The sequence below is a fragment of the Pteropus medius genome, unplaced genomic scaffold, assembly GCF_902729225.1.
Source record: "Pteropus medius unplaced genomic scaffold, Ma_sr-lr_union100, whole genome shotgun sequence".
In the NCBI taxonomy this organism is placed as follows: domain Eukaryota; kingdom Metazoa; phylum Chordata; class Mammalia; order Chiroptera; family Pteropodidae; genus Pteropus; species Pteropus medius.
The window spans coordinates 8,058,451-8,072,213 of record NW_024349803.1 but is presented as its reverse complement, the minus strand read 5'-3'; the positions used below and the strand labels follow the sequence as shown (position 1 = coordinate 8,072,213).

General features: G+C 43.6%; 1 protein-coding gene and 1 pseudogene across 3 annotated transcripts in view; both read right to left on the bottom strand.

Annotated features, from left to right (window-relative positions):
* Window positions 1-13,763, bottom strand: part of EPHB1 (EPH receptor B1) — a 397,032-nt gene that overhangs the window by 160,759 nt on the left and 222,510 nt on the right. The gene's annotated exons all lie outside the window — the stretch shown is intronic.
* LOC120582473 (uncharacterized) lies at window positions 7,811-7,928 on the bottom strand (annotated as a pseudogene).

The following is a 13,763-nucleotide window of genomic DNA, read 5'->3' as shown; positions in this document are numbered from 1 at the left end:
AGGACATGGATAACCTTGAAAATATTATGCTAAGTGAAAGAAGCTAGGTACAAAAGTCCACATACCGTATCATTTCATTTACGTGAAACATCCAGAGTAGGCAAATCCATAGAGACAGAAAGCAGATTAGTAGCTATCAGGGGCTGGGTGGCACAAGGCATGGTGACTGCTAACAAGCATGGGTTTCTTTTGGGGGGAGGGTGAAAATGTTCTGGAAGAAGGTAGTGGTGATGGTTGTACAACTTTGTGAACGTACTAAAAAACAAATTAAAGGATGAATTTTATGGTATGTGAACTCTATCTCAATATTGATTGACTGCCAAAGGGCGAGAGAGAATGTACACTAGCACTCAGCCTTCCTCATCAGTATCCCCTCCTTTTTCATAGACATTGTGTCTGAGAATTGGCCTAGACTGCTTCTCAGCTTCTGCATAAGCACACTGAGATCCACAGGCACTTGCCCAAGGTCACACCTTAGCAGTGGCAGAGCTAGAACCAGAGCCTATGTTCCCCACGCCTCAGAGCCCCTAAAAGCCTATTCAGTTTCCCTAGGAATTTAAGGCCCTGGGATGCTCTTTGGAGTAAAATATACACTTTGGGTATTTTTGGAGTAAAATATATACTTTTTTTATGTCTACATTATCACTGCCCTCAACCACTCCCATTACAAAGCAAATATCCATCATACCCAAAACAGTGACTGCAACAGATATTGACAGTGAAGTTGGGAGGCTTGTCAAATTTTGACCCCCCAAACCCCCACAAGGCGCTGCTTGCGCCTCACTTTCTTCTCCCCTGTTACTCCCCTCCTTTCCTCCCTTCTCCATCCCCCTCCTCTCCTATTTTTGAGTTGTTTCAAACAGGTGGGAGTTCACTCCTCATGTAATTGCAAATTGGGAGACCTCTCAGTAATGGGGTGAGCTGCCAGGGATCATCCCTACAGGAGAAAAGTGACCCATGCCATAACATCCCAGATAACACAGTACTTCAGGCACTTGCGGGTGACATCTGAATTCTAAATGTCAGCTTAGTAGCTGTGAAGCAGTAAGTGATTGTGTTCACTCAGAGAGGACTCTTTCTGTAATAAAATTTTTCCTACAGCAGAAGTAAACCTTGTAGAGAAGCTGAATATAAGTTCCCAGTTTTATCACTGAACGCAATTTGGACAGAAAATCTGCTGCCATGGGGACCAACCGGATACACTGCACATAGAAAATGCGTGAAAAGTATTTGCTGATATGATTTGCTTGATAATATTCATCAGGATCATTTCCATGAATTTGAGTGAGGTATCTAGTATAAAAATAAATTGCTTCTCCCAAACCGTTTCCCAAACTATATTCTATAAGATGTCATTAGGCGTTCTGAGGAGAAAAGCTTCCTGTGGTCAAATAAGTTTAGGAGATGCGGAATGGTGGTAAAGACAAGTGAGCAAGGGCACTCTTATTGTGGCTGGACTCTCCTCCTCTCCAGGACATGAAGGGGCTCATTGGCAGAAGGGGAGGGAGTGGGGAGATGAGAAGGGCAGAGCCCACTGCCCTGCCAGGCGGGCCATCATTCCCATTCACAGCACGCCCAGCAGCAGAGCAGCTGGACACCAGCGCTGCACTTCATTCACCTTTCGCCACGTTCATCAAGTGAGATTGAGAGCAGAGGAATGAGGGAGACGCTGAGGCAGACAGAATGCACCAGCACAAACCCAGACCGCGGAGCTCCAGCCCAGCACAGTATGGCTTTTTTTTTTCTTGCTTCTAATATGGCTGGTTCGTTCCTCTCTCTCCCCATCTGTGCCTGTCCACTGCCTGCCTGACTCACTGCTCTCAGGAGCTTGGATGTGGCCCCCCAGGAGTCCCGTCTTGCCTCAGAGAACCCATACCAGCTTTGGAGGGGCTGACTCCTGAACAAAATCCCAATGTTTCAGTATTTGATTGCTCTCTACAGCTGATCAAATGTGATTTTCCAGTTGAAAGAGAAAAATAAGCTCACTAAAAAAAGGGAGTTAAAATGAAGCTAACCTAACAGACAAAGCCAGAGGACAATGCCTGAGCAGGTGGGGGCTCAGCCCTGCTGCCTAGGGTGCTTGGGGCTTTCAGTAAAGGCAGCAGGGACACGATTTTGTGTGTCCCTAAGGACACATGTACACCTGTATATACAGTATATGTGTATGTACAGATATATACATGCATATGATATATGTGCACGTATGTCAGGGAATCTGATTTTGAGGTTAGAAGATGTGGTCACCATCCTCAGAGAACCTTCAAGGAAGAAAGAGCGACCGAGGCCGTGTGTAATAAGGGGACAGAACCCCTCTAAAGATCTGCACTAGGGAACCAGTACTCAGACTTCCCAGTCCTGCGGAAAGAAAGAAGCAGGAGGGCGCCAGCGAGCATCACAGAGGGAATGACACAGCAGAGACCAGGGTTCTCCACGGATGCGGGAAGGTGGTTTAAGGCATGCATGGGGTTGGGGGTTGAAAGATTCAGGGTCTTGAGGACTTGATAACCCTATTGGCAGGTCACACCAGAACTTTCCCAAAGGAGACAAGAACAATAGAAAAGGAAGAAAGAGGGAACAGAGGAAGAAGAAAGGGGAGACAAGTGGTACTGTCCCCAGAGCAGGGTGCGAAGGAGCCGTCTGGCCTCAGCGCCGGATGCTGAGAGCTCACAGGCCTCTCCCATGGAGCCTGCCCACCATCCTTTTCATCTGTTCCCAGACCCCTTCTGCCTGTGACTTCTTGCTTTTTGGCCCTCTCTCCTATAAACCTTCTTCATCTAGGGACTCCTATTGGAAATGACACTCCAAAGTCATGCTGGGCTGCACGAGGCACGCGTGAAGTCAGGACGCCTTTGAGCCTGCATTGGCTCCTTCCTCAGCCCTTGCCTCCCCTGCTCCTGGGACCAGAAGCAGCAGGAAGAACGTGACCATGATGTGCATGGGGTCTGATGGCTTCTTGAAGGCATCCAGTAACCACCCTATGGCGGGGTGGGGGAGTGTCAATGAGCAGGCCCAGAGGGGATGCCCGGTCTTGCCACTTGGTATTAGTGGATGTCCTTCTCTCAGCCTACATGGGTGGGCACTGAGCAGACCTGGGGAGGGGCAGGGCACCTTAAACAATAGGCACTTTGGCAGGAATCTTCTAGTGTGGCAGCCCTCGAGCTCACATCCTCTTTGCCCCCAGACCCCTCAGGCTCCTTGCTTGAAAGTTTCCCTGCTCCCAGAGCCCAGCCTCCTCCCACACGGCCACCCTGCACTCCCGCCTGTCTGTCTAGGAGGGCTCCAAGAAGCCCCAAGCAGCTCTGTGTGGCAAATGCATTTGGAAGCATGAAATCTGTTGGAAATCTAATGAGACCAGAGTAAAATAGACAGAATTTAACTTCTTTCTCCCAGTTCTGAATTTGATTTTGCTATCTCATGTCTGCTTGGTGGGGCCCTACCTTTGCTCAGAAATGCCCCAGGGCACGGTCAGCACACCTGAGTAAGTCTTCACAGCAGCTCTAGGGAAATCTGCTGCTGCAGGGGTAAAACAAAGAGCATCACATCAGCTTTGCCTTTGACAGGCCCTTCCAGACAGAGGCTCTAGAGAGTTCAAACACTTACTGAGGAAGGTGCATTCTGGGAAGAGCTCAGCAGGGCTGATTCATCTAAAAAAGAGGAAGGATGTGGTGTCTGCAGAGCCTCAGCAGCTTGGAAGGCAGAGGTGGCCCAATGGGATGAGCAGCCTGCAGAAGGGAGCCCCACCCCTGCCAATGCAGTGGGTGCTGGCCCTCTGGGAGCTGCGGAGGCAGCGGGTTCCAGCTCTGCAGTGAGAGGCCTGATGCTCCACAGTGCTACATAAGTTTCCTGGTAGCATGTCACTTAGCACTGGTGGCCCGAGTTCAGAAGTGGACAACATTCATTCTCTGGGCAGTAAGCATCTGATGGGTAAGCTATTGGTGCTAAGGAGGAGGAGACAGGGAAGAGCCGTGGGCCAGGCCAGCAAGTGGTGTGAGGGAGATCCCCAGGTGGAAGAGCCCTATGGGAGTGCTGTGTTTCCTGCTTCCCCATCTTTGGGGCCACAGGACAGGAAGGTGCAAGAATGGAGAGAGTAGGAGCCTCCCTACAGGCTGGAAAGAATGAAACCCATCCTGAGACCTGGGCTGTGGAAGCCTCGCCACAGAAATGACGGCAGCCATCCTTTGTGGGCACCTATCAAGTGCCAGGCTGATGCTAGATCTTGCCTGCATGAGCAAAGTCATCCTCGAAGGTGGGCTATGTCACTCGCTAGCTGAGTGGCCATCAGGGATGAGTCCCAGTCACCTAATCTCCTTGTACCTTGGTGTTCCTATCTTAAAAAAATGGGAGTCATGGTACAAATTCTATAAGGATGCTGCAGAAATAACCAGGTAGCGCTTTGCACAGGGGCTGCCCACGGGAGTGCTCGGTAGCTATGAGCCAGCATTATGGTCGAGTTTTTCCTAAAAATGTAGCCCCAAAGGCAGAGGGAGAGTTAGGTACAATATGTTCTTTCAAGTGTTATGCATCATCATTTCATGAAAAGCAGATACAAACCAAATGTCCAACATTACAGAAATTGTTTTGTATATGATATTATACCCAAAGGTAGACAGCCAAATGGACAGCTACTAAAAAGAAGGTTTATGATTTTTATATCAAAATGCTTAGACTAGATTGCTAGGTATGCAATGGCAATAAACTAGATAATGAGGCTACATATTAAAGTAAACATACCAAAATATTAACAGAATTATGGATACTATTTGCCTACTTTTTTTTATTATGGTTAACGTTTCAAATTTTTGACATTAGGCATCTGTTAATTATATAATAAAATACTTGATTTACTTGAACAAAAACGAACATGAGAGCCAGAGATATATTACATAGGATATAAGGCATAAGGAGGCATAAGGGAACAGGATGCACAAGAACAAATGGATGGATTTGGAAGAAGCCCCTGTAAAATCAGGGAAACACCCAGAAAGGAAAGGATGAAACCCATGCAGAGAAAAATAAAATCGAATGTATAATAAATGTGAGTTTATAAGGAATAAATATGCAGTGTTTGTGGAAACTGTGTTGTGTCTGGAAAAAAGAGCAGTAAGTATGTATATACAATGTAAATCTTTTATAATAAATCTGTGAAGATCTGATGAGCTAATGTCAGTGCTAGCTAGTACTGTGAGAAGTCTGAAGCCCCCCACGGATGATCAGGATTTCTGATACAACAATAACAGGTTTAGCTGGCCAGGTTCTGAGTCAGCCACGCTACTTCACCTGGGTGTGATACCATCTGATGCCCACTACCGCAGAGGGAAGCAAAATGCTCAACATACGGCACACCCATCCTGACTCCTTCTAGTGTCTCCCCAGAGCTCTCTGACTTTTCCTCTCTGCACCAGGCCCTCCAGGTCTCTGAAGACATTGCATCCCATCTTTTGTTCCACTCTCCTTTTGCTCCAGTTCCAAGCCATGCCCCCCTCTTCCGGAATGGACCCAGAATTTAAGGGCTCAAAGATAATCATTTAAGAAGAACCAATCGTGTGCTAGGTGCTGTGCAGGGTGTTGACCTAACAGTGAATGAGACAGGTGTGGTCTCCTAGAGGTTACTTAATATCAAGGTTATCTTGTGCCAGGTCAGACACAGAGTAGGTGTCTCATGCCTCGAATGAACGAGTGGGATAACTTAAACATTATTTATCCACTGTATTGGTCAGAGTTCTCTGGAGAAACAGACCAATAGGTTTGTGTGAGTGTTTGTGTGTGTGTGTAGGAAAAGAAACAGATTTTAAGGAACTTGCTCACACAATTGTGGAAGCTGGCAAGTCTAAAATCTGCAGGATAAGTCAGCAGTCTGAACACCTAGGGAAGAGTTACAACTCAAGTTCAAAGGCAGTCTACTGACAGAATTTCCTTTTCCTCGGGGATTCCAAGTCTCTCTCTCTTTTTTTTTTAAATGTAGGCCTTCAACTGATTGAAGGAGGCCCACTCACATTATGAAGGGTAATCTGTTTAATCAAAGTTGACTGATTTAAATGTTAATCTCATCTTTAAAATATCTATACAGAAACACGTAGAATAATGTGTGACCAAATATCTGGATTCTGTGGCCTAGTGAAGTTGACATAATAAATTAACCAACGTACTAATCATACTTCTACAAAGGAGAAAATATCCAATCCTTGGAGACACCATGATTTGGTTACAGAGCTGGCAGAACCTAAACTCAAGTTCAATGCTGTGTTGAAGCAACTTCCTTCTTCCACTCTTCACCTCTTAAATAAAAAGCAAACATTTTTTTTCTTTTTGTCTTTCTCTAACCAGCCTTTTTCTTGAACCCAGAAACCTGATTTCCAGAGCTTATTCAAACTCAGAGACCATCCTAAAGAAGCCATCTATCATTCTGATCAATTGTCCAGAATATCCCAAAATAGTTAATCAACAAACACCAGAGCCGCACGCACTGTCCCATCAGGCCCATTCCGTGGGTCCAGTGCAGCCTCTAATCTACCATATTTTTACACAACTGCAGTTTGATGTCTGCTGTGACCAGGGCTGAATATTGACCAGTTCTCTCTGCAAGGATCTGGATTTTTTCCATAAATACTCAAATAGGACCAATTCCTGTCTGTTCTAGACAGATTAACTCTATCCTGGCAAACGTGTGTGTTAAATTAATAGGTTGCTCCACATGAAATTGCTGATATTTGACCTACGGAAACAGCATTTTCATATAGTTGAAGGGAAAATGAGCTCATCTCTTCATGGTCAGACCTCACCTTCCTTGGTATTCTGTTCTCTGTGGAGAGAGAATTTCCACTCCCTCAGTGGACAGGAATGAAAGATGTTGTTATTAAAAACAATCTAAAGTGATTTGAGAAGTGACAGCATCTCTTAGAGCAATGAGGTAATGCATCCAGCCTGCCTTCTCTGCCATTTAACTTCCTGACAGGAGGCACGGAACGTGAACAAATTGATTGTCCTGTACAAAGTCAAGTAAATAAATAGCAATGCTTAATGCAATCATTTTCCATATTGCCTCATCAAAACCCACACAGTCAAAGCCATTTATGAATTACGTAGGTCCCTAACATTGTCATCTTTTTACCGTGTTGCTCTCAAAAATGCCTGCAGGTGGGGAGAAATAGGAGAGCAGGTGCTAATCAATCTTGAAACTATGATAAGAAATGATTTAGAAAGATGACAGCTTGCTCGAACCATTCTTAAATTTTAAGAGGAAACCTGCAAGGGACTAAGCCATTAACAGAATAATAGAAAGGAGGTTTGGGGGTGGGGGTTGTTTATTATCAGGAAATAACTACCTTGGTGTTTTTGTCTTGCTTCAGGTTTTCAAAGAAAAATAAATAAACTATGGAGATAAGTAAAGTGGTTAGGACCCAGGACCAGAGCAAGGGTAGGCTAGAATAAAATAACTCTTCAATCTAGCTTGTTGCAACGATTTCTTATTTCCCTTTCTTTTGGTCATTCTCAAAGTACAGATAACAGAGTCCCAGAACATCAAGGATAGAAAGAAAGACTCTAGATATGATTAGTGTTTGGACATTTGAGTTATTCCATCAGCAACTATGAGTGGACCAGAGGCTCTCAGGCAAATACTCTTGAATGAGGTAAGGCTCAAAGAGGCAAGAAGGAGACACTATGCCCTAGTGATCAAGGGCCACACACTCTCCCAGGAAAAAGATGGGCCCCAAGAGACAGTGACCACAGCCTTGGTCATTAGTCTATGGTATAATGACAAAAATATGAAAAATGCAATGTTTTAATACAGATACGTTAAATTTCTTTTTTATGCCTACGGCACCTGGTCTTCCTAGGTAGTCTCCTATCCAAGTACTAACCAGGCCTGACCCTGCTTAGCTTCTGAGATCAGATGGTTCAGGCTTGTTCAGGGTAGCATGACCATAGACAAGTTATTTTAATTGACAGAACTTTCCTTTATTATTATGTTCCTGCTACTTTAGGGGGTGAGGATTAAGGTGTCTTTTCTTCTAAGGAATTAATAGTGGCTATACATGGTTGTTATATTTTCAATGGCCTCACAGAAGAGTCACATCTAACCCAAAGGTTAGGTTAAAAAGTCAGTACATAAGGCAAAAGCCTTAAAGCCTAATCCTTGAAAATCTCTCCATTAACCATTCCATGATGGCTTCCATGTATCCTCATATCACTCCCTCTAATTTGTTCTTAGTCAATGCCTTATATCAATTTGAATGCAAATAACAGAAAACTTACTACACATGAACTTAAACTCCAAAGGGAATGCAGTGGTTGTGAAGGTTAAAAGGGCAGAGGGAATCAGTTTCACTCCCAGGGTGAGGCCCCTCTGGTGATTGTCCCGGAGTACCACTGGAAGCTCACAGCAGAACGACACAGTGGACTCAAGTTTCCAACCAGGAAGGGCACTCGGAGCACACAGTTCAAAGGTCCAAAAGTTAGTCCTTGAGTCCTGAATTTCTCAAAGGCAGAAGGCATGTATTGCCTCTGTCCCCATATCAGACCTGTCACAAAATTGGTGCTCAGGACTATTTAATGCATGAATGAATGAATGAATGAATGGCCAAATGTTCACTCTTCTCTGATCACATGTCGTGAGGGGTTTTAAAACATGTTCCCCAAAGTATCTGACATTCTTCCCACCAAGAGGTGCAGTCTATGTCTCCTCCCTTAAATCTAGGCTTATGGTTGTTTGATGAGTAGAATATGATGGAAGCTCTGCAGTGCCTGCTTCCAGGCTGAGGACTTAAGAAACTCCTGGCTGCTTTCAATTCCTGTCTCTTGGGATGCTCCCTCATAGAACCCAGCCATCATGCTGTAAGAAAGCCCAGGGTTCATGGGGAGGAAAGGTGTTTTCTGGATGCCAGCCCCAGCTGAGTTCTCAGTCGAAAGCTACCATCAACCATCAGATCTATACTTGCAGGAGCCTTTCCAATGATTCCAGCCCAGCATCATCCAATCGTAACAGTGTAAGATGAGGTCAGCAAGACATGCCCAGTTGATCCCAGCAAAGTCCTATAACTGTGAGAAATAGTGGTGAAATGATTGTTGTTTTTAGCCAATACATTTGTTATACAACAGATAAAGCACATTATGTGGTTTAGAGATGTAATCTGAGTCAAAGATTCAAACAAGGAGATGCTTTCCAAGATTGGCAAAGATCTTCATGGGTAGGCCCCTCTTTCACTCAGTTGCTGAAAGCTGAGTGCAGCCCAGTGGTGAGGGAGGAGGAACATGCTTATAGACAAGTATAGACAGGGCATGCTTGTAGACAAGGCTGCTCTATTTAGATCCCAAAAGAGCCAGTGGAGCATGATGGCCAGAGGCCAAGTAGCAGAAGATGGCCCACTTCTGAGCCTGTGAGGAAGCATCCATAAGGGCTAGCACACCAACTCTACAGGTCCCCACACCTTGTGTACTTAGCAACCAAAACTCACAGAGGAAGGAAGCATGAGTGAACTGACTGCTGGTTGTACATTTGAACTATTCCACCATCTCCTGGGACAGACACTCATGTGTGGAAGCACAAAGCTAGATGATGCAGAAGCCATGACTGCTCCATAATCCAAGGTCCCTCAGCTTTGGTGTGAGGCTGTGGGCCCAGGAACAATGCCCACTACCCACCAAATGTGAATAGATCCGAAGTGGTGGGTGTGGTCACCAAGTGGCTACTCTGCCCCCGTATGTCCCATCACATCTGCTTCAAACCTAGGGTCATGGGCCCTTGGTGAGAGGAGAGCCTTTCTAAGACTTGAAGGAAGACTCGAAGGATAGACTAAAGGAGGCTTCTCCCCCGAGAGCTCAATCTGTAGTCATGCCCACCCTCTCCAGAGCCCTTGCTCTTGCCCTTCACTGACCCTTAAAGAGAACAAGCTTCAGTTTCCGCATGCTTCCTCTTGGAGGAATCACTCCACCGTCTAGTTCTTCACCTTGTCGATGTAGTTTGCTATCTGCTGTCTCCATTGCCTTTTCACTCCCTCAGTTACCCTCGAATATCCATCTCTCATCTAGAAGCACTGATGACATTTGGGACCAAATAATTTTTTGTTGTAAGGTGTAGTCCTATGCATTACAGAATGTTTAACAGTCTCACCTCTACCCACTATTTGCCCCTATACTCTCCAGTTTTGATAACCAAAGACAAATGTTCCCCAGGGAGAAAGAGGGAACAATTGCCTATGTTAAAGAACCACTGTCTAGAGTAAAAAGAGGCTTCCGCAAAGGTGTGAATAAATGTTTGTTACGAGAAAGACCAAATGAATGGGGGAAATGAATGAATGAATCATGAATGGAGTGAGTGAATGAATCAATGCACTGGAGAGGAAGTATACTGCCCCTGGGAGCTCTGGGTACCTAAAACTGAGGGCTGCCAGCAAGGAAGCAGTTAATGAGTCTGCCAGTCCTACTGAGGTCCTGAATCCTCAATAGCCTTTTGCTAGCTATGCAGTTTGATGCATTTCCAATTAACAAGAAGACCTGCAGATGCCAATGGACCCGTAATAGGGTCACAGGAATGGGGATTCTGATAAGCCAGGCTGAAGAGCGTGACACAGGAAGCTCAAGCCCCTCTCTGCCAATATGCTGATTCATTCTCTTTGTCAAGCTGCAATTTGGAATGACAGTTTCTCACCTTCTGTTTCCCCAGCTGCCATCTGCAAAGGGTACTTGCTCTAATTTGCCTAGCATTTCTCCTCTCTTGACCTTTCTCTAAGCTATAGGTTCTCTTTCACTCTCTTCCTCCATCAAAATCTTTTTTGGAGTTCACTGGACTGCTGTGTGCTGTGCCTCATTAAGGTAGGACCAACCAGTGAACCTTTGGGCTAAAGATCAACAGACTTTTCAATTGAAGGATTAATGCTTTAGACCAGAAATTAAATAACTTATTCAAATTATAAAGATACCGGTGGGGGGCGGGGGGGTGGAGCAAATATAGATGAGAATCAAGTCTCTTGGATGGCAGAGTCTAAGGTCATCACCTAACATCATTTCAGGTAACTCTGTGGGCCAATGGATCTCACGTTTATAGCTGAAGAGAAAATCTAACATTTATTATTCCATTCATTAACTATTTACCAAATATTTACCACCTGCCCTGCCATGTGCTAGTTGCTGGGGATACAAAAAAATAAGAAGCCGTCTTCACTGAGCTCACATGTTTAGCAAAGGAAAGAGGCACACATACGAATAATTACAATAAAATGTAGGTAGTACTATAGTTTGGAAAGAACAAAGCATTTGCTAGAGCAGCAGTTCTCAATTTTTTTTTTGGTCCTAGGGTCCCTTTACATTCTTAAAAATTATTGAGAACCTCAATAATAAATTCATTACATTTAACACAAATAACTATATTTTCGGCAAAAAAAAAAAGAGAGGACTGGCATTGCTTTATGGTTTTGCAAATCTCTTTATGTTTGGCTCGACAGAAGACAGCTGGATCCACACTTCTGCTTCTGCTTCAGTGTGATGTAGTATGTCATTTTGGTTGAAGTACATAAATAAAACCCACATGACACAGATATGCAGTTGGAAACAGGAAAGGCATTATAGTAACCTTGTCAGGTAATTGAGGATATTCTTTAATACTACACCAAAACTCAATATGCATACTTGCAAAGTGGAATCTTAAACTGAATCAATGGATTTTGCAATAGCGTTATGTTAAAATACATTCATTTATTTTGAATTATTCATGGAACTTTACCAATGTTTGGCTTGGCCACATCATGTATTGGTCAATATGGCAACTAGCAGTACACGGAGTCCTGCAGATCTTCCAAATGTTGACACATTACATCACACATTATCAAAAAACTACATTCATAGTCAAGTTTCAGAAAGCTGTCAAGTTTTCCAAAACTCTAATTTTCTCTTGAAACTCAAATTTTATCACTAGTAACCAATACGTTTAGTCATCTTCCTTGGAATGGTAGTCTCACTCTTTATATTTTCAAGAAAATATCTGCCAAATATTTAAGTCTGAATAGTCATAATTTGTGTGTCTGTTGTTCTTTCAAGTAACAAATAACATTCTTTGAAAAAATGGCTAGTTCAACTTGCAACTCAAATAATCACATGAATGCTTTTCCCTGAGAAAACACGATACTTCAGTATGCAGCAAAAGTGTTCTATTTGAACTTACCATTTCATCACACTGAATGTTAAAAGACCATGTATTCATAGATTAAGAGGTAACAAAATTAGTAACATTTACTACTTCATAAAAGACATTGTTAAATGAAATTGGCATTGTTTTTGTTTGCTTGCTTGTTTGTTTTCTTTTCTTTTCTTTTCAGTGACTGTTGGTAAAGGACAGAATGACCACTAGTACACACTTTGTAGTTTACCTGACTACAAAGCCAGTATTCTTAATTCTGCTAAGGCAAGAACTAAGAATACTGGCTTTGTAGTCAGGTAGATCCAAATTTTATCCACTCTTCACACAAATATAAACACAGTGAAATAAGCAGATGGCATGTAATTTTTACTATGAACATAGTTCTGACTTTGAAGGATCTCCTGGGGTTTCATGGAACACACTTTTGAGAACCTCTGTACTATGGTAGAATGAAACTCTTCAGTATTTCTCAAGCAATCCTGGACAACTATCTATTGCTTCTGAGATTAAATACATGAATAACAAAGAAAATACAAAAGGTGAAAATGTAGAGAGAGAAATATTTCAGGAAAGATAAAGTCTATACATTAATGCATAAGCTCAGAATATAGTTGAATTAAGCAGGTAGCTTAATTTAGCTTAGAAGATATCACTTTAAAAACAACCAAATGTGTTAAAACATTACAGACCTAATTAATATGTTTTCTCATAATAATCGGTAGTATTTATTAAACATTTACTAAAGGACAGACATTGTGCTGAGATCTTTGCTTATGTTAATTTGTTTGATCTTTCCAACAACCCTATGAAACAAATATAATTACCTCCATTTACAGGCCAAGAAACTAAGACTCAGAGGGGTGAAGTAATGTACCTCCATATTAAACATTAGTAAATAAGAAAGCAGAACTGCGATTGCAAACTTGGCTCTGTCTGAACAGGAAGCCGGCATTCTTAGCCTCTCTACTCTGCAGCATCTTGGGCATGGCCAATTGCACAGGCTGAGCTGTTACTCTGCTGCTTGCTGAGGGCTAGATGCCAGCCTGTATCCATGGGGACTGGTCCCTCAGGACAGAAGCAGGCATAGCTGCTCTTCTCCAGGAAAGCATGGCTCTGCCACATTTCTGACCCCTCAGGAGATGGTCTTGCTTTCCAACGACTTCCACTCTCTGTATTTGTTATAGCAGCAACAGCAGCACCAAACTCCCCATAAACCATCAGGCCCTCCACCACTACCACACTTGGGACATATACAGAAATGTCTGCCTATTGACATCCTGGGGAGCAGCAATAAATATAGGCGGATCTCTTTTTTTTTTAATTAGTGGTTTGAAAGTGAGACAAATTCAGTTTTAATTAAAATCCATTCCCTAATAAATTATACAAAATCTACCTTCCAGTCCATGACTGTCCTACTCAGTCTCAGTGCAAGCCCCACCCTGACAGTCAGCCTGAGAAGAGCGGAGTTCTGGGGAGACACCCTGGGCAGGGTTGACACAAGATCACTCAAAAGCCAACATGCCCCGTCCTCAGTGCACCCACCTCACCGTCCTCTTCCTATCCCAGGCTTTGAGCAACAAGCAGCTCAGCTTCTCTCCCCTTTTTTTCTCCCCAAGTCCTAACTCAAGAAAGG